General features: G+C 49.0%; 1 protein-coding gene across 8 annotated transcripts in view; it reads left to right on the plus strand.

The window, feature by feature from the left end:
• DAB2IP (DAB2 interacting protein) overlaps positions 1 to 20237 on the plus strand; it is a 421910-nt gene that overhangs the window by 287560 nt on the left and 114113 nt on the right. Inside the window, exon 1 of one of the 8 annotated variants that reach the window (XM_075015747.1) lies at positions 13603 to 14050. The exons of the other annotated variants lie outside the window; for them this stretch is intronic. The gene's annotated coding sequence lies outside the window, so the exon portion shown is untranslated. Of the gene's footprint in view, positions 1 to 13602; positions 14051 to 20237 lie in introns of those variants that run through there. 8 annotated transcript variants of the gene reach the window in all.

Raw genomic sequence — 20237 nt, forward strand, 5'->3', positions numbered from 1 at the left:
ACAGAGAAATAAATTCACTTCTGTCTAGTTTGGTGCCCCTTAAAGCCTGGTGCCTTGGGTGGTTACCTGGTTTGCCTATATGGTCAGGTTGGCTTTGACAGTTGGCTGCTGCAGTATGTTCCTTTGAATACAATTATGAGAAGCAGGGATAGGCTTCAACACTACTGAGCAGCTCGCCTCGGGATCAGAGCCTCTTCCTCTTTGGAGTCAAGGTCTGCACTTGAGTCGATGATAGATACGGAATTCCAGCTATGGCAGTGGCATAGCTGAAGTCAATGTATCTACAATTGACTGGCCAATCCTCTCTCTTCCGTCAACCTCCCTGACACCTCGCAAGAATGAGGATTCCAGGGGTTGACGGCTGACTCCTGATAGTTGGATTTCATGTGTCCGCACGAGGCACACGAAATCAAACCCTGGAAGATTGACCCTGACTGGGTTGCTCTCCCGGGTAGTGTAGATGTACCCAAAGATTCTGCCCAGGATGGGAGATATTGATCAGACTACAGTTCAGGAAAGCGCTCTGTGTGCCCAAGTACCTTGCTGAACAGGGACTTTATCTGAGACACAAGGAGTGCTGAGAGCTCAGACTGACTTCCCAAATATAAGCCTTGTGCAACTAGGCGCTGCAAACTCTGATGTGAGTAGAAATGTTTCCATGAGTTTTCAAATCTTAAGGCCAACATTTCCAAGCTTGGATGCTTAGAGCTAGGCCCCTAGCCACTTAAGTAAATGGTCTGCTTTTTGGGTGTCCTGAGCCTATCGAAATCAATGAGAAATAGGTGTGCTCGGCACCTCTGAACATCACACCACTTATTTGGGTAACAATTGTCACGTTTGGGTACCCAGTTCAGGGACCAAAATTTGGTTAACTGAAGAAAAAGGGTTTAAAAGCCTGCTGGTGTGCTCCCTGTGATGGAGAGTGGGGAGTGCGTGTGAGACTCAGGCTGGATGTGTGTCTGACAGGCAGAGCAGCTCCCAGCGGCTAAGGATGACACCCTGGGGCTGTAACCTAAGCTGGCAGGTAACACCTCTGACCTGAACAAAGAGCAGGGAGGAGCTGAGCTGGGTTTGAATCTGCTGGAAGCTGGGGGGAGAGGGAGTTGGAAGGCAGCCAGCCTCGCGAGGGGGGAAGCTACACCCCAGAGGTGCACCTCTTGGGCTCCTCTCCCCACTATGGGTTGGAATGTCTGACTCTGCCAGCTGTACTGATGCCTCTGTGCTGAGCTGGGCCTCTGTCGACTAATAAACTTCCTGTTCTCCCTGCTGAGTGAGAATCACTCCTGCCTGTGGACGGGATGCAGTGCTTGGGGACCCCTGAACCTGCATCACACTCCCCATGCAAGAACCGTCTGCCTGAGGCTGGGGCCTGGAAACTAGAAAATGAAGCAGAATTCCTCTGGGCTCCCGCCCTCTAACACAGTGGCCCAGAGACTATGAATTCCCAGTGAAATGGACCAGTCTAGTCTCAGTACCTAAATAGAGGCAAAAGCAAAAGGAACTCACAGATGGGAAAGATGAAAGTAAATTCTTTGGCAATAAATCTTGTTGATTAGGGGAAGGACTGTGCTGTATTTGTGCAGCACATATTAAAATGGGGGCACTGCTCTGGGACCAAAGCACCTTGCTGCTACCGCGATACAAAGAATGTTGACGGTGTCCCTTTAAACCAGGGCAGCGACAATTTCTTTGTCACCCGGATAATTCATGCCGTTTCAAAGCTTTGACAATTCTCATCTCAGCCAATAAAAGAGAGTCGAGTGTCCCATTGCAGTGAGCGGGGTGGTCTCTTTCTGTCATTTCTGACTCTCACGCGCGGTGGCAGCTGTGCGATGCAGAGCAAAGTTAAAGGGAATTCACCTGTAATACAGCATCCTTCCCAAATCTCAGGGCCTCTACATTCTGCCATCTACATCTCTACTGAGTCCAAACATCTCTTGCCACCCGTGTTGCTGCTGTCCTGGCCATGTCACTATGACTCCCCTTTCGTCCTTTCTCTAGCTACGGAACTGGTTCAATGTCAGGTTCACGTCCCTTTTTCCTTCTGGCCTTTTTCCTTCTGGCTCTTTGCCTCCCTTGGGTTGCCAACTCTAGCAGAAGCTATTCCAGGAAAGAGGTCCCACCCTACCAAAACAAGATGTAAATGTTGTTTTCCTAAAATGTCTTAATAGGCTCTCCAGGGTTGCTTTCAGTCGTCACCCAGGAGATGGATGCCGATTCTGGGAGACTCCATGCCAATCCTGGAGGGTTGGCAGCCTTATTTCATTCTCAGCTTCAGGCCCTCTTTGTGCCTGTTTTCACGATGCCTCCTGTACCCTCCCATTTTCCGAGTGCAAGTCGTTCCCTTTCTCTTTCTTCAAATCCATCCTTAATATCCCTTTCTTGCCTGCTGGCCTGGACCTCTGGTCTCCTCCCCAGTGCTCCTGTCTCTGTTCTGCCCCTCTGCTGTTTTGTTCCTTTGTATGTTATTGGGTCCCAGGTAGAGGGAAAGCCACTGGCCTAGCACCCTGTTTTCCTTGTGACTGCAAAACACTTTCTGTAAATGACAAAGGCCAATAGCACCATATTATAATGCTCCACTTTGTCTGTTGCCATGTGAAAAATTTCCTTTCAATGAAACACTCCGCTGGCGTCAGCAGGAAAATCTTCAATAAACTCCTAGTTTACTAAACTCCTTCTTTAGGGGGAGCCACAGCCTGGCTCTCTCGCTCGCAACTATGCTTAAAGGCCAGAGGGGTCCTACAAAAATCTATTCATTGACTTTCAATTATTTTTCAAGAAGACCAAGAAAAAATTTTTTGAATTGGGTCAGCATTCTACAGCTGCAGCGCTCAGCCATTTTACATATGATACAGTCACCCACTCTGTTTATCTTTAGGCAATATGCTCTTGCAAACTGCCAATTAATTGCAGATTGCTGCCTGCTCTCTCGCAGCATTTTGGATAAATATGCAGAAGCCAGAAAAGGAAGGAGCCTGGTTCTGACTACTTGGGGAATGAAGTCTGTCATTGTCATAGCCTTGTTATCTGCTATGAAGGCAGGCTTTTAACAGCGTGTTCTTCTCGTAAACACTCTTTTTCAGGCACCCTCCAAATTTACGTGGCTGGTGTCTCAGGCATTGTTGATGGCTAGGCATCGGCTTTTTAACATAATTGCTTTCCAAAGCATTAAACAGAGATTGTCCTTGCTACAAGTTAGGGATAACCATTACTGGCGTGACTTGCTCTCAGCAAAGGCCCTTGAAAGGAAAAGTAAAACCAAGACCTAATGAAGATCAAACGATGGGTTATGGTTTGATACAGTTTAATTCTACTCTGTGGATTAGATATGCAGGTTGTCAGCTGGGGAAGGAGTTGCTTCTGGGGGTTGGTCTGATCTGCAGATGACCTGTTTGGGAGGGTCATACAGGTGAGATCTGACTTGTTAAGACTGCCTGCATCATTCTCTAGAGCTGGTTGATCTGAGAGTTCTTTTCCATCTCTAAAAAATCCTTTGCAAATACACCACAGGGGAAAATCCTTCATCAGCATGTGGGGGGGCGGGGAAGTGGGAGGGTTGCACTGAACAGAACTGAGTAGGTCTTGTCTGTTTCTGATGTCAAAGATCCTCTGAAGATGAGTGCCTTAAAAATAAAAAGAGGCTCAGCTGAATTCATCGTGGCACTCAGAGAGCCAGGACACACTCCCCTCCCAAGGCAATCCTCAAGAGGACTTTAAACAGCTGTCTTGACATTGACTTACTGTAAATTAACTGTTTCCTCTCGGTAAAGAATGATGATGGATTTGAAATGAAGAGAAAAATGTGCACATGGAAACATACTCCCAGCCTCTTCTGGCCCCTCAGTTGGTTCCAAAACCAGGGAGGAACCGGTGATGGAGAAGGTTCTGCTCTATCTCAGTGTGAATATGGAGTAAATCCATGGAATTACTCCAGATCTATCCGAGTGCACCACAGTAGAATGTGCTTCGTTATTACTAATTTTTATGACTGTATCAGTGCACCTAGTGGTTTACGAACCACTGTGTTTGTTAGTTTTATTATTACATGTTTGTATTGTGGGAGCACCTTGTGACCCCAATAGGATTGCGCTAAGCACCATACAGTGAGTTCATAGTCTATCCCATGGTTTCCCAAACTGGGGGGGGGGGGCATGAAGAAATTCCAGTGGGAGGTGCGAGGCAACCCAGCCCCCCCATCATTCCCTCCACCTGAAGAAAGATCCAGCCTTTGCTTCTGGCTCTCAGCCCCTGCCATTTTATGTGGGTGACTCGATGCAGCTGCTATAAAAAGCAGGCAGCTAGTGAAGATCCACATGGAGCTGGCCGCCTTCTGCAAAGATCAGTGAGTGTGGGTTGGCGGGGGAGGAGGATGAGGAGGATGCGGACAGATGGGGAGCTGGAGTGCATGGCTTGGGTGAGGGGGATGGGGTAAGAATTGGGGGCTCGTGGTACCTCGGTTTGTGGGAGGGGAGGGGCTTGGGTGGGCAGCTTGCCGAGCTTGTGGGGCTCCAACAGCTGGCTGGCTTGTGGGTCTCATGGGGCTTGGGTGGCTGGCCCCAGCATTGCAGGGCTCAAGTGGCTTGTGCTGGTGGCTGTCCCTGGCAACATAGGGCTTCGGTGGGCAGCTCAGGTGACTGGCCCACAGCTGGGGTTGGCAGCTGGTGGGTGGGCGGCTTGTCCCAGCAGTGCAAGGCTTGGGCAGCTGGTGGGCGGGCAGGCAGGTGGCTGCCTCGTGCGGGGCTTGGGCAGGTGGTTCTGGCAGTGAAGGTCAGAAGGGCGCTGGCATGGGCAGCTCTGGCGGCTGGCATGGGACTCAGGCAGCTGGCCAGCTGGGGCTGCACCAGGCACCTGCAAAGGGCAAAGAAAAACTATTTGTGTTTATTTGTAATTTTAAACAACATTTTTGTATCAAGTTTTTGTGTTAATTTGAGTTGATTTTTTAATTAAAAAAGGGTTGGATGATGGTAAAGAGGAATTGGGGGGAGGGTGTGAGTGTTTCTCAAAAATCAAAAGGGGGGCATGATGCCGAAAAGTTTGGGAACCACTGATCTATCCAGAATAGACACCATACGAACACTTAAGAGAAGAAGTGCAAGGATGGAAACAGAGAGGACCGTAGTAGAAAAGGTGAAGTCAGTATGTGATGGTTGCTCCCAGTGGAGTTCTCAAATTTGCAGCATGTTTTCATCTGTGGTGCTAGCAGCTGTGTTTGGTAACTGCAATTCCAAATGTTTAGATAACTTGGGCATGTTATAGCATATATTACCCTTAATTCCTCAGTCTGCCTTAACAATGGTCTATATTTTAGGAGGGTTGGAGGAAATACCCCACGTCTGCCCAACATTTTGAAGCCTGGGTTAGCAATCCTTCCAGCCCGGGGAGCAGACTCTTGCTAGAGCTCTAAAAATAGCTATATAGACAATACTTTGAAGTTGCAGCTCAGACTCTGAACTCCATCTTCCTCCCCAGGCTTCAGAGCCCGAGCCCTTGTCCAAGCCACAACTTAAAAGTGCTGTTTGCACAGCTAATTCTAGAGCACTAGTGCAAGCTCTGTAACTCAACCCTGTTGACCTGAACTGGGAGGCTCACCCTAAAGTGTTGGGTGGCCAGTTCCTCATCTGGCCCAAATTACTTTTTCTGGATGGGAAGAAAGCAAAGCTGACAGCCTCCAAAAGGCGTTCCATCCATTGTCTCTAGCACAGAATCTTAAGAGATGGAGGGTCTAAAGTGATTGGCCCGGGGAAAGAAGATGGAGTCCTCAAGACTCTGAGAAGTACATGAAGGATTTCTAAGGGTGAAGGGACAGATTAAGTAGCAGTGAGGAGACCTTCCTGAGAAAACAATACTAGAGAAAGGGTCTTAAACCCTCTCAGCCCAAGAATGCTGCTGAAGAATGGCGTTACCTAGCCCAGGTGAGCCCACAAACATTGAAAAGCTGCTGGTGCAGGTGATTTGGAGAACGCAGGATCCTCATTTACTACAGGAGGTGGTGAAAGCAGAAGCTTGAACTCATGGAACATGGCTTGTTTAACCTAACCAGAGCCTGAGGAGAAAGATGATTGCTACCTAGAAATTAATTAGCATGATACACACCAGGGCAGAAGTGGAGTTATTTAAGTACCAATGCTGACACTAGAACAAAGCAATCAACAAGTTTAGGCTTGAAATTAGATGCAGGTTTCTAACCCCCCTGAAGAGTGAAGGTTTGGAACAGCAGTGAAGGGGAGCAGTGAAGATAGTCTAGAAGCCAGTTGGGTTTTCTGAGCTTAATAACATTCTGGAGGGGATGATATGATGTGACTGTCTAGAATGGCACGTGGCTGATCTGTGACTGGTGGGAGCAAATATCTCCAACAGCCAGAACTGGGACAGTAGATGGGAAACGCTTGGAGTTATGACAGAGAATTCCTTCCTAGGTATGTCTCACCCACAAGCTCAGGATTCAGCTGGTGCCATCTTTAGGTTGGTCATCTGATGAAGTGAGTCTGTGCTCACGAAAGCTCATGCTCAAAACTTTTCTGTTAGTCTATAAGGTGCCACAGGACCCTTCGTTGCTGTTATCTTTAGGTTGGGGGAGTAATTTTACCCCAGCTCAGACTGGCAGAGATCCTGGGATTTTATTTATTGATTAATTTATTTATTTTTGCCTTTGACTCATAGGGCACGGGTCCTTGGTTGAAAGAGTAAATGGTGGATTCTCTAACTTGAAGTCTCTAAATCATGATTTGAGGACTTCAGTAACTCAGCCACTGGTTATGGGTCCATTACAGGTGTGGGTGGTTGAAGTTCTGTGGCCTGTGATGTGCCAGAGGTCAGAACAGATGTTCACAATGTTTGCTTCTTATCTTAAAGTTTATGAACTGGAATTCAGTGTCATGAAGAAAAGGCCACTTGTTAGTCAGTTGATTCAAGACATAACTGAGTGCCACTAGGAAGTTTCTGGCTTTGTAAGATCACATGCCATGTGGTCAGAATCCAGAGGAATATGTTCTGCATTGAACTGGTCCTTCGTTAGCAGGCGGAAGTTTGAGTCCTGTGAGGACTCAGGAATAATGATAGGAATATGCCTATGAACATTTCCCTGAAAAGTAACAGAGAGGTAGCTGTGTTAGTCTGTACTCTAACAAAACAAAGCAGCAGAAATGTAGCACTTTAAAGACTAACAAAATGATTTATTCGGTGATGAGCTTTTCTGGGACAGACCCACTTCCTCAGATCAATCTCATTTCCAATACAGACTGACATTTATAAGTACAGAGGACCAAAAAAAAAAATGCAATAAAATTCCCTGAAAGGCCTTTGGGAATCATGGATATTTTGCCTTCCTGATGTTTTAGGGCATTTGAAAGCTTCAGATTATGGCCTTTCCACGTACTTGTGCTTCCATCTGGAATAGGAGCTATCTTTTGTACACATTGCCCCTGAGTCAAAACATTATAAATTATACATATTCTTTATGGCTCCAGGAAGTTTTCCTGCTCTTCAGGCTAAAAGGGAATTGTTACTTGCTTTTCAACAGCAAATACCATGTTGCTGGCACTCCAGATCTGTGCCAGTCCATGTTCACAACAACAACTGGCTGACGAAGGGCCTAATCCAGCTCTCACTGAAGGCAGGGGGAGTTTACCCATTGAGTTCAGTAGGCATGAGGTCAGGGCTGTAAGCACCTACCTAGGAGCATGAGTCCAACACCCTTTTCACACTTAGTGTCGTCCTGTCCAGTTCTACTGTGAATGGAACCTCAGAAATGTTTCCTTTTCAGTTGATCTCTTGGTGCCTTGAGTCACCTCCTTGTGGATACAGCATGCAGATGTTTTGATTTCTTATCAGCTGCAACATGTCAGGGATCTGGTCCAAGAGCAACTGAACTCAAGGTAAACATGGATAGATGGGGAGGCCTTCACACCAATGTGATACCAGAGCAAGCTGTACAAATTGCACTCCTGAGATGAGAAGACTGCCATGTTAAAATTGGAGGAGAGCAAAGAATGTGTGGCCAGGCACCCGTATTACCTAAGGTACTGGAGTAAGATCAAGACACTGTACAGGGTTGTGATAGAAAACATTTCTGCTGCTTTGTCATTCCAGCCACTCTCTCTAACCTCCTCCTCCTCCCCCAAAAAAGCCACAGGCATTTCCAGAAACATTGTGGATCCATCTGCTCAGTGTGTCTCCTTGTGATAGGATGCCTCATGTTTTGTCGCAAGAAATCTGTGCATCCCTTCCCTGTGCACCTTGGCAGCATCATGCAAGCAAACAACCAAAGCAGATAAAACTACAGTCCAGCTATTCACAGAGTCTAAGGCATAGAGCGACCTCTGTGATTGTCTAGTCTGCCCTCCTGTATAACAGGGGCTTGAGAACGTCCCCAGTAATTCTCAGGACAGTTTTTAGAAAACCACCTAGTCTGGATTTAAAAATGGCAAATTGTTCCAGTGATGAATTACTCTCCTCATTAAACATTTACACCTTATTTCCTGTCTGAATTTGTCTTGCTTAAGATTCCAGCCTTTTGATTGTTTATACCCTTCCCGGCTAGAAGAACTCATTATTAAATAGTTGTTCTCCGTATTGGAATTTATAGACTGTGATCAAATCACACCCCAACTTTCTCTTTGTTAAGATGAATAGATGGATAAGTTGGTCACTGTAACAGTTCAATTAATCATTCTCCTAGCTCTTCAAATCTTCTATGATCTGTCAGGGTCCTTGGTCTGTGGTCACCTGAACTGGAAACAGCATTCCAGCAGTGGTCACAGCAGTGCCAAGCACAGAGGTAAAATAGTCTCTCTGCGCCTATTCAAGATTCCAATGTATGTATCCTATAGTTCTTTTGGCCACAACATCACTTATGCAAGGTCAATATCAAGGCAATAATCATAAACTCCAGATTAGAAATATGAGAGTTTCTGCTTTGAGATTGTAGGATATCAACCAAACTAATCATGTTTTTGCTTGCATTTTTTGTCACTGGCTTGAATCTCCTAACTGAGGAAGAGGAACTAATGCTGAGTCAAAACTCTGCTGAGCCAAGGCTGCCTATCACGTAATTGTATCATCCAAGAAAATTAAAATATGATGTGTATGCATTCCTGTCAAAAGCTATGATTTAGTGGGCTTTCATGATGTTTCCACAGAGGAAGGAAATTATTACTACCGCTAGAATCAGAGGGTTGGAAGAGACCTCAGAAGGTCATCAAGTCCAAACTCCTGCTCAAAGGAAGACCAATCCCAACTAAATCATCCTAGCCAGGACTTTGTCAAGCCAGGACTTGGAAACTTCTAGTGACAGAGATTTCACCACCTCTCTAGGTAAAGCATTCCAGGGCTTTATCACCCATAAGAACATAAGAATGGCCATACTGGGTCAGACCAAAGGTCCATCCAGCCCAGCATCCCGTCTGCCGACAGTGGCCAATGCCAGGTGCCCCAGAGAAGGAGAACAGAAGACAATGATCAAGTGATTTACCTCCTGCCATCCATCTCCTGCCCTTGTACTGAAGGCTAGGGCACCATACTTTACCCCTGGCTAATAGTCATTTATGGACCTAACCTGCAAAAATTTATCGAGCTGTTTTTTAAACCCTAATAGAGTCCTGGCCTTCACAGCCTCCTCCAGCAAGGAGTTCCACAGGTTGACTGTGCGCTGTGTGAAGAAAAATTTCCTTTTATTAGTTTTGAACCTACTACCCATCAATTTCATTTGGTGTCCCCTAGTTCTTGTATTATGGGAAAAGGTAAATAATTTTTCTATGTTCACTTTCTCCACACCATTCATGATTTTATATACCTCTATCATATCGCCCCTCAATCGCCTCTTTTCCAGACTGAAAAGTCCCAGTCTCTCTAGCTTCTCCCCATATGGGACCCGTTCCAAACCCCTAATCATCTTAGTCGCCCTTTTCTGAACCTTTTCTAATGCCAATATATCTTTTTTGAGGTGAGGAGACCACATCTGCACACAGTACTCAAGATGTGGGCGTACCATAGTTTTATATAGGGGAAGTATGTTATCTTTTGTCTTATTATCTATCCCTTTTTTAATAATTCCTAACATCCTATTTGCTTTACTAACTGCTGCTGCACACTGCGTGGATGTCTTCAGAGAACTATCCACTATAACTCCAAGATCCCTTTCCTGATCTGTTGTAGCTAAATTTGACTCCATCATGTTGTACGTGTAATTTGGGTTATTTTTTCCAATGTGCATTACCTTACACTCACCCACATTAAATTTCATTTGCCATTTTGCTGCCCAATCACTCAGTTTGCTGAGATCTTTTTGTAGTTCTTCACAATCCCTTTTGGTTTTGACTGTCCTGAACAACTTGGTGTCATCTGCAAACTTTGCCACCTCACGGCTTACCTCATTTTCTAGATCATTGATGAACAAGTTGAACAGGATCGGTCCCAGGACTGACCCCTGGGGAACACCACTAGTTACCCCCCTCCATTGTGAAAATTTACCATTTATTCCAACCCTTTGTTTTCTGTCTTTTAACCAATTCCCGATCCATGAAAGGATCTTTCCTCCTATCCCATGACCGCCTAATTTACATAAAAGCCTGTGGTGTGGGACCGTGTCAAAGGCTTTCTGGAAATCTAGGTATATCATGTCCACTGGGTGCCCCTTGTCCGCATGTTTATTAACCCCTTCAAAGAATTCTAATAGATTAGTTAGACATGACTTCCCTCTGCAGAAACCATGCTGACTTTTGCCCAACAATTCGTGCTCTTCTACGTGCCTTGCAATTTTATTCTTTACTATTGTTTCTACTAATTTGCCTGGTACTGATGTTAGACTTATCAGTCTATAATTGCCAGGGTCTCCTCTGGAGCCTTTTTTAAATATTGGCGTTATATTGGCCGTCTTCCACTCATTGGGTACCGAAGCGGATTTAAAGGATAGGTTACAAACCGCTGTTAATAACTCTGCAATGAAATAGAAATAATAACCCGCCTGGTGAAATAGTTTTTCCTAATCCCCAGCCTGTACTTCCCCCCACTGCACCTTGAAACCATTGCTCCTCATTCACTACTTATCCTTTCACAGGAACTGAGTGATGAATCGCCTTAGAACTTATTTTTACTTACTCCCAGGCTACAGCGGGAGAAGCAGAGCCAGGAAATGGAAGTGGACTTTCAAGATGATCTCTGCTAACATATTTGATGTTTAACCTTAGGCCTCAACAGTCACTACTGTTTTTCATTTGTATTGCAGTAGTGCCTTAGGGACTCCTGTGAACCATGTGCCAGGGACCTAGACGCTCCCTGTGCTCCCCTGTGTTATCATTTTGTTGGTCTTTAAAGTGCTACATGTCTGCTGTTTTGTTATGTTCTTATCAGACAGAGCTGGGAGCAAGGCGGCTGATTGCAGTGAGGCCCAGAGAGATTAATTGTCATGGGGAACTCAGCTAAAGAGCTGGGAACTGGACCCAGAGCCCCAGCTTTGTTCCCAGCAAGTCCCTCCTTCCCTCTCCATGGGGGGTGAAACTCAGGGTGGAGGAAAGGCCTTTCCTGAGGCCCTTTAGTCCAGGAGTGAGCAAAGTTTTTACAGCAGGCCTCACTTTTGGGCCCTGCAATTGGAACCAGCCCCCTGTCTAATGTAATCCAATGGCTATTTTGATTGTGTTCACATGAAAAAAAAAAAAAGAAAAAACCTTTGGGCAGGTGTAAGAAGATAATCTGCAGAATGTAAAAATGTTATTGATCAGTATAGAAAGGTGACCGCCCAGCCACAGTCACCCATTTCAGCCTTTTTAATGAGGGCTGAGCCTGAGCCCTTGGTGCTGGGCCCCCCTACAAAATTTCATGCCCCCCAAGGGGTCCCATCCCCCCCCCGTGGGCACCCCTGCTGTACTCCATGCTCAGTGCTTTGTAAGGCGCTGGGTCCAGCACCTACTTGACAAGATAATTTATTAGGTGATGAGCTTTTGTGGGACAGACCCACTTCTTCAGACCATAGCCAGACCAGAACAGACTCAAGATTTAAGGCACAGAGAATCCAAAAATAATCATCAAGGTTGACAAATCAGAAAAAAATGATCAAGGTGAGCAAATCAGAGAGTAGAGGGGTGGGTGTGGGGGGGTCAAGAATTAGATTAAGCTAAGTGTTCAAAAGAGCCTCTATAATGACCCAGAAAATTCACATCCCGGTTCAAACCACATGTTAATGTGTCGCATTTGAATATAAAAGAGAGCTCAGCCCCCACCTCAAACCACTGCAACACATTATTAAAGACCTACAACCTATCCTTAATCACGATGTCACACTCCAGAAGGCCCTAGGTGACAGGCCTGTTCTCTCCTACATACAACCTCCCAACCTTATGAGGATTCTCACCCACAACCACAGTCTATACCGCAGGAATACCAGTCCTGGACCTTTTCCTTGCAACAAAGCCCGCTGCCAGCCTTGTCCACGTATCTAGTCTGGAGATACCATCACTGGACCTAACCAGGTTATTCACAGAATCATGAGCACATTCTCATGTTCCTCAACTAACATCATATATGCCATCATGTGCCAACAATGCCCACATGCTTTGTGTATTGGACAGACTTCAAACTCTCTTAGACAAAGAGCTAATGGGCACAAAACAGACATAAAAACACTCCTGATCCACAGACCAGTCAGCCAGCGCATTAATGGAGTGGGCTAGTCTGTTAGGCCGTGTCTACACTAGCCAAAAACTTCGAAATGGCCATGCAAATGGCCATTTCGAAGTTTACTAATGAAGCACTGAAATACATATTCAGCGCCTCATTAGCATGCAGGCGGCCATGGCACTTCGAAATTGGCGTGGCTCATCCAGATGGGGCTCCTTTTCAAAAGGACCCCACCTACTTCAAAGTCCCTTTATTCCTATGAGCAGATGGGAATAAGGGGACTTTGAAGTAGTCAGGGTCCTTTCGAAAAGGAGCCCCGTCCGGACGAGCCGCGCCAATTTTGAAGTGCTGCGGCTGCCCGCATGCTAATGAGGCGCTGAATATGTATTTCAGCACTTCCTTAGTAAACTTCAAAATGGCCATTTGCATGGCCATTTTGAAGTTTTTGGCTAGTGTAGACACGGCCTTAATTACTTAAATTTGCGTCTTACTGAAGAGGAATTTTCGCAACACTCTTGAAAGAGAGGCTGCTGAGCTCTCTTTTATATTCAAATTCCACACGTTAACACGTGGTTTGAACCGGGATGGGAATTTTCTGGGTCACCACAGGGGCTCCTTTGCGTACTTGGCTGAATCTAATTCTTGCCCCCCGCCCTCTCTGATTTGCTCACCCTGATCTTTTTCTTTTTTCTGATTTGTCCACCTGGACAACTGGTTTGGTTCTCTGCGCCTTAACTCTGGAGTCTGCTGTGGGCTGAAGAAGTGGGTCTCCCCCACGGAAGCTCATCACCTAGTAAATCACTTTGTTGGTTCTTACCGCGCTCCGGCACTGCCGCGTTGTTTTGCTGGCAGGCAGCCTAGCGGGGCTTCCTCTCTGTGCCGGCTTGACAAGGTGTATTGGGAGCAGCGGGGCGGGACGCTCCCGACCCCGCCTGGCGCCGTTGCAGCCTTTGGCTGGGGCAGGTCGCCCCCCAGCTGCCCACGCGGCTGTAACGCGCCGTCTCAGGCCGGGGCGCGTTTGGAAACGTTCCCCCCGCCCTCGCTGCGCGCTGGGGCCGGTCCGCTCTGCGGGCAGGGCTGGCGCGTCCCCGGCCGTGGGCGGGGGGCCCGGGGAGGGGTGCACAGGCCGCCCCGCGCCTTGGGCAGGAGTGCGGGACTCGGATCGTTCCTGTGCCATGTAAACCCCGCGCGGCCCCGCTCCGGAGTAACCCCCCACCCCCAGCGCCGCGGGCCCCGGGGCGGGGCTCCGATCAGCTCCGCTCCGCGCCCAGGCGCCCGGAGCTCGCCGCGCGGGGTCTCCTCCCCCGGCCCGGCCCGGCCCGCTTCCACCCCGCCATGGGAGCCGCAGGAGCGGAGCGGAGCTGGCCGCCCGCCGCTCTCGCCCAGCTACCGAGCCGGGCCCGCCGCGGGAGCGCCTGGTCCCAGCCGCCGGGAGGCGGAGGTGAGAGCCGCGGGCTTGTGCCTGCGGGAGCGGGGAAGTGGTGCGGGAGGGGGAGGCGGTCCCGGTCCCGGGAAACCGCGGGGCTCCGGGGGGCGGGCCCAGCCCAGTGCGGCGCTCCCGGCGTTCCGCTAGTGCCCCCCACCGCCCGCGGGCCCCCAGCTGCACCCCCGCCCCCCATCGCTCGCGGGCCCCCAGCTGCACCTCCACGCGCTCCCCCATCACCCCCCACCGCTCACGGTCCCCAGCTGCCCCCCCCCACCGCTCGCGGGCCCCCAGCTGCACCCCCGCCCCCCATCGCTCGCGGGCCCCCAGCTGCACCTCCACACGCGCCCCCATCACCCCCCACCGCTCAAGGTCCCCAACTGCCCCCCACCGCCCCCCACCGCTCGCGGGCCCCCAGCTGCACCTCCACGCGCTCCCCCATCACCCCCCACCGCTCACGGTCCCCAGCTGCCCCCCCCCACCGCTCGCGGGCCCCCAGCTGCACCCCCGCCCCCCATCGCTCGCGGGCCCCCAGCTGCACCTCCACACGCGCCCCCATCACCCCCCACCGCTCAAGGTCCCCAACTGCCCCCCACCGCCCCCCACCGCTCGCGGGCCCCCAGCTGCACCTCCACGCGCTCCCCCATCACCCCCCACCGCTCACGGTCCCCAACTGCCCCCCACCGCCCCCCACCGCTCGCCGGCCCCCAGACACCCCCCAACTATTCTCTGACCCCCCCATTAGCACCCCCCACCTGTTTGCCGATCGCCCTCAAAGCCGATGCGAGCCGCTGTGTCCACTTCATTAAATGAGAAAGAAACCACGAGGTAGATTTTCAGACAGCCATTAACACACTTAGCGGAAGGCGTTGAATGTAAACGTCAAAAGTGATGGGAACTTTGCAATTTGTTCCAAATTTATTTTCTATGATCATTTTTATTAATTTATTTTTTCACTGACCCCTACAACACCCTCACAGACTCTCCTGGTTGGGAAACACTGACGTGGCGCATTGCCCCCCCCCTCCATGCATTTTCTCTGCTTTTTGCAGTTCATTCTGGACCGGTGAAACCAGATGGAGCAGTTCCTCTGTCCCCACCCCCACTTCTCCAATTTAAACCTGGTCAGTTCCACTCTCTGAAGCCCCAAGGCTTGGCTGGTGCCTGTCTGGTCCCAGCTGGGAAGGTTAAAATTGACAAGCAAAATTACAAAAACTGGTGTCTTTGACATTAAATAATAATAATAATAATAATTAATTAACAAACAGCCTCTGGCAAATGTTTCCCTTCATTTTAAGTTTCATACATTTTTTTAAATTAGATTCAGTGGAGGCCAGTTAAAGGAGTGTCATGAGATTGGCTGCTGCTTGAAAAATTGTAAGGGGTTGTTTTATCTGGTCTGCCCTGTGCATGGTTCCCCATTCCAGCAGTGTAACAAGGAATTGATCATCAGATCTGCTCTCTTGCTATACGTTAAACAACATAAAAAGCAACCAGGTCTTCTGGTAACGAGAGCCGCAGGTGGACGAGGGGCTGAAACGGTTTTTGTAGTGAGGGTGCTGATGATGGAAACTACTTATCGGGCATTTGTTCTTACTTCTTCAAATAACGCCCCTTGTTTCAGGACCTCTGCAGGTGAGTGCCTGGCCCAGTAGTTGCTGATGGGATCTTACCAAGGCAGGTGACTAGGCAATACTTCTCCATAGCGGGAGGCGGTGTTGCACACCAAGCAGGATCTAGCTTTGAGGAAGGAGGAGGCTGAGGGAGGGAGCACAAGAAGAGGAAGGTCACAGCGGTACTTGCGTATGTTCAAGGTGAATGGTAGCCTGGCATTTACAGTGTTCCATTTTCACAGGCCAAGTGGTTATTAATATTCCAGTTAATGTTTGAAGGCAAACTGATGTGGCTCCACCTCCTTCCTAGTATTTTTCAGTCCCACGTTGTTCAGTTACTTTTCTTGGGTGGATGCACAAGAGTGTGGGGTTCGGGCCCTGGCCCCTTTGCACCAGTTAGTACCTACAGCAGCCTTAGTTCTGCACTGTTTGCACAGCATCCCTTTGTGCTAAGTCCCAGGCTGGGGGACTGGGGCAGGCTCTTTGCACCCGTTTCCTACAGTACCCCATGTAGAAGCCAGGCAATTAGTCCTTGGTTTCACTGGGAGGGACTGCAGTGCTTGAGGGAGGAGAAGTCTGTGTCTAGGTCTAGCAAATACAGACCAAGCAAACTCCAGAGTGACTGAACTGCCTCTCATGGCCTCATTAGTTGACAATATTAAAATGTGGAGACACCAGCGTGGTGGGTACAGATGCTGTTTAAACAAAAGGGAATTCTCACCTCACCAGGAAAGCGTCTACTTGCCTTGTCCCAGGGAAGTGTGCACGTGATGTTCCCAGTAGGGCTGAGCTGTCTGATTTAGCAGAGCAGCTTAGCAGGGTTTTTGTGGCCCTAGGGTGCATGTTTGAGAGGCTTGTGTACACAGAGAGAAAGCAACGAGTAATTTCGTAAGATCTCAGTGGCTGTAGAAGTGACAGGAATAACACCTTTTCTTATTCACAATGCATCAGGACCATCCTCCTTTTCCACTTCTTTTTGACTTTCACAGTGTTTGACAGCTGTAATTTTGATGACAAACTTAATAAAATAAGCTCGTCATTTTTTACGTGGCAAAGAGCTTTCAGGGAGCTGGTATAATGTTATCAGCTGGGATGATGGAGGACAAGGCAAATGTTTTCAGAAGGGGCCTCTGATTTTGGAGTGCCTCAGTTTCTGGGGAGAACAGACATCTGGGACATGTTTTTTAGAGGTGCTGGGCATTGCATTCTGCTGGAATTGTGTGCGCTCAGTGCCTTTGAAAATCAAGCCTGGGACTTTTCAGGATGGATACCCAGGTCAGTGACCACTTCTGAATGAGAGGGCATCCAGATTTTTGCAAAATTTTTTTTTCTTGGTAGCTAAGGGCATGTCAACACTACCATCTTAAATCGACTAGGATTGTTTTGACTTAGAGAGGCACTGCAGTAATTACTTTAGGGCTGATGTCCACACTACCCTCTGTCTGTCAGCAGTGCACATCCTTACCAGAAGAGCTTTCACCATATGAAGAAGGGCAGGGCAGGATGCTGAGAGCGAGAGTATTGAGCTCCACGCAGGTCCTCTCTAGGAGCCAAGTTGTTCCCCGGGCTTCTAGCCTCTCTGATCCCGCCAGCAGTGGGGGAGCTGCCTGGGCTGCTTCTTCTAGAGCCCAGGAAGCTGCCAGGCTACTAGTGGGGAATAGGGAAGTGAAAGCTATGGCTGGAAGGACATCTGGGCTTCCAGATAGCAGCCTCCAGTGCAGCCAGGCTCTCTGATGGGAGCAGAGATGCTGTGGGCAGTCAGGCTTCCAGCAGACAGCCTGGGTGACAGCCTGACTTGGAGTGGAGACCTGGCACAAGCTGGGTGGGAGAGCAGGGACCTTGGCTTTCTTGTCAGTTTCTGGGGTTTAGTGAAGCCCTGAAATTGACAAGACGGCCAACAGCTGATATAAGGAACACAGCACCTATAGAGACAAGGCATCACCCCAGCTACACTGCCAGAAGCCCTGAGCCTCTCAGGGAGGTGGAGTTATGTTGGTGTAGTAGGGCACCTACATCAGTGGGAGCAAGGCTGTATTATAGATACTGACATAATTAGGTTGACCTAAGCTGCCTTATGTCAACCTGGCCTTATAGTGTAGACCTGGCCTGAGAGACACTTGGTCATCCCAAGGAATCCTCCTTCATAGCTTGTGCGTGCATGTGCTCTCTCACTTTCTCTCTCTTTACTTTCCCCTTGTAAGGATTTTCTGTCTTTTCCTGACTAAGCCGAGAGCCTCCAGCCACAGTGCAGCCAATGTCACGTGCCCTGCTTATTGCAGCCCGAGAAGTCCAGTCCATACTTCTGTTTGCACTCAGTGCTGCTGCTCTCTTGAGGTGTGGGGAGTGTATTCTCGCTCCGGCCCTTGGAGATGACTCATGTGAGGAATGTTGCCTTGGGGAGCAGATTGGCACATAAATCCCAGCACAGGAAGTGCCCCTGGCAGCTGGATAATATGGTGACGGGCGATTTAGAAATACTTATGACAGCCCTGGCTTACAGTTCTTGGGGGAGTCTCCCTCTACCTTGTCCTCACGCTATAACCTGTCCTTCCAAATGCTCCCCCACAGCTTGCCCAGTGCCCAGCTGGTTTAGCAGGTGCTCCGTCAGTAGCCAGAGCTTTTGCACGTGAGAAGGAAATGAGGAGGAGCTTAGTCACTGCTGCAGGACTTCTGTAGAGAAGCAGAAAGGAATTGTCCCTTGTCCAGCTGGGTGCTATTGTCTCTGCCATATGTTTTCACCTTGAGTGAGTCAGGCTGCAGCCTGGGATCAGGAGTCCTGGGAAAAGGCCCTTGGTGGCTGGGAGTGTCCTCCTGTCAGTGTGGTTCTACACATGCAGGTACAGATTTGTTTACTGGTGCAGTGGGCAGCGTTCACACACTTGACTGCCAGCCAGCAAGCAGGGCCCAGTGAAGGTGGGCTGTAACAAGCAGATCTGTTGCAAAGATTTGGGAACAGGAATTAGACAAAGGAAGACCTTGAGCAAAAGCCTTTTAGCAATTGGTCACGCACACAAACTGACAGGCGAAGGTACCCGCTATTAACTCTTCCTAAGTAATTGTGCAGCTTGGTGTGTGCCTTGGTGACATGACAGAGCTGGAAATCACAGAGGTAATTTAAACCAGTTCTGTCACCGGCAGGTCCCTGGAGTGTACCTCGGATTTCAGGTTCTGCCAGTCTCCCATGGAATGGCCTGCACTGGGGTGTCAGTGCTCCTGAGCGCTGTCACGTGGAAAATCCCACCTGCATGTCCCACACATTTCCGGGGTAAGGGTATCAGTTCTGGGGTGCTGGGCAAATTCCAGCTGAAAGCAATTTGCTTCTGTTTCTGGAAATTGCCTCTGCAGTGCCCACTGAATGCTGCATGCTTCACTTTGTGACCTATGCAGATGTGCAGCGTTGTTGTGTGCTGTCAAACTCTCCTTGTTCCACACCAGCACCAGCAGCATTTCAAGGGGTGTGTTTGTGAATTGACACCTGTGAACTCTTTATTGACCTTGCAGAGGGGTTGTGACGCTTAAGAAAAGCCTGTAAATGCTGTGAGATCTGCACACGGAGACCCTAGAGTGAGACAAAGTACCATATTGGTATGAAATGATACCATGGCCCTTCCTATACTGCCCATGTGTCTGTGCAGTCTGGGTTGCTAAGAATCTCTGCCCTGGGCTTGGGCGTGTGGCAGCAAAAGCCCAATTTGCTTGGTGTCAAGGAACATTGAAACTGAGTAGTGCTGGGTACATTGTCACAAGGGAAACGCAGCTCGTTCTAGATGAGCCTGCAAACCCACCTCTTCTAAACCAGAATTGACTGTATGCGCTGGCATGGCCGTTACTTCTCTCTGTGGCCCAGCGGTGATTGGTTCAGGAGCCAGGATGTTATTCAGTACACTTGAGCGATGGTGCAGATGGGGAAGGAAACATTTAGACTTAGGAGCTTAGCTGGGGTTTATGTGCATGTGTTGGTCTTGTCCCTTGGTTGACTTAGGGATGAAAGAGACAGGAATGCAGCTCTTGGAGCCTTTCAGAGAACTGGGCTGCTTGTTCAGTGCTTGCCTTTTCTCAAGGTGAAGGAGCCCTTAAGGGCCGAGGGCTGTCATCCTTTAACAGCCCCCAACAGCACATGCAACAAGGTTCAGAAACACAACGACAGAAGCAGAATGCTGATCCCACTGCAGCGGTGGCAGGGACTGACATGAGCAGAGTGATCACTGAGATGGCTTTTGGCCAGGACAGAGAATTATCTTCTCAACTCCAAGAAATGTGCCCTGAGAAGTGACTACAAGTGCCCAGGACCTCAACAGCCACTTATCCATTAACATGCTGGGCCACTAACTCAGTAGAGAATTTCAAGGGGGGAACACAAGGCATGGCATTGCCATTACCACTTCCTGCAGCATCAGGGTGTTCTGTAAGAGTCTGTCATAGCCTTTCTTCACTTGGCAAACATTGCAGTGCAAGGTAACCTGTGTTCCTTGTAAAGTTGGGTGCTTGTGTGGCCGCTCGGGAGAGGTTAGCAGAGCGCCCACAGCTTGGGGTTTTGTTTCTACTAGTGGTGCCCATTCACCTATGCCCTAGTGGCTATGTCTACACTAGCC

This window comes from Carettochelys insculpta, chromosome 21 (assembly GCF_033958435.1).
Source record: "Carettochelys insculpta isolate YL-2023 chromosome 21, ASM3395843v1, whole genome shotgun sequence".
Classification (NCBI taxonomy): Eukaryota; Metazoa; Chordata; order Testudines; family Carettochelyidae; genus Carettochelys; species Carettochelys insculpta.